Here is a 1,226-nt window from a genome sequence, read left to right as displayed (position 1 = left end):
TGGAGGGAGAGATGCAATCGATAAGGGCAATGGTTCTTCAAAACCGACTTGCTCTAGACGTTCTGTTAGCAAAAGAGGGCGGAGTCTGTAAGGCTTTGAAGGTCCAGGAATGTTGCACTTACATTTCAGACAATTCAAAACCTCTTGAGAAGTACATACGAAATATCACTGAGATACACCAAGAAATAGAAGATTTGTCAAGAGTAAATGTGTGGGAAAAAGTGGGTCACGGAATGGGTAAAGTTGGAGGTTGGTTCGCCAACCTAGGGAAAAGCTTTATATGGTACATTTTGAAGCCTATCATCATAATAGTGATCTGTGTAATCATATTGTGGGGGTTAGTGAGGCTGTACCAATGGTATAGGGCAAATAGGTTGCAAAGATCCATGAGAGAACAGGAACAGAGACTAGCTGCAATGCAGGACAACCAGTACAGGAGTCTGAGGGCTCTAGAAATGATAAAACGAGGGAGCATTGCAACGAGTTCTGTTTGATTTAATTTAATGATGGTGTTGTAATGGTGATGACCCCTGGAGGTCATCAAAGGGGGGAACTGAGAGAGCGCAATTTGAGAAAAAGTATAAGTACACCATATTTACAATTTAGATGCACGAATTTAGTTAAAGCATTTAGAAGTGTCGAAAATATATAGAAATACATATACTTATGAGTGTTTAATCAATGCAGAATGCATATCTTAGAGTGTGAAGCTAATGTAGTAATGTTTAGAAATGCTAGAGTGCTGTTAAAACTCCATGTTATGTGGCTGTTGCAGAAGAGGATCTAATGCTGTTAAACGTAGAAATGTGCAGGCCTCATGGCAATGTATGAAGAACGAAAACGTGCCTTTGCAGTTCACATAAGATGGATTATTATTATTATTATTGTTATTATTTAGAATATTATTGATCATGAGTTAGAAATCATGTTTTGTAGAAGTGTCTCATATAATCAGAGTGTATTAAGTAGAATTTGTTTTAGTTAAGAAATAAAGGTTCACAGAGTGCAAGCTTTTCACAAAGTAATTTAGTAGGCCTGGAAAGATAAAGTTGCTTCTTTGATCTGCATGTGCTAGTTAAATTCAGGTCTCGTTAAGCATAAATTGCCGACCATGTTCGAAGTTTTACGACTTGAGAGATAAACTGGAGGTCGGAATTTAGGGCCCAATTCATGGGTGTCTGTTTGCAGGTGCGAGGGGTTCCAATCAAGAGAGTGATGAATAGAGC

Source organism: Lissotriton vulgaris, chromosome 9 (genome assembly GCF_964263255.1).
Source record: "Lissotriton vulgaris chromosome 9, aLisVul1.2, whole genome shotgun sequence".
In the NCBI taxonomy this organism is placed as follows: domain Eukaryota; kingdom Metazoa; phylum Chordata; class Amphibia; order Caudata; family Salamandridae; genus Lissotriton; species Lissotriton vulgaris.
This window is presented reverse-complemented; position numbering follows the sequence as displayed.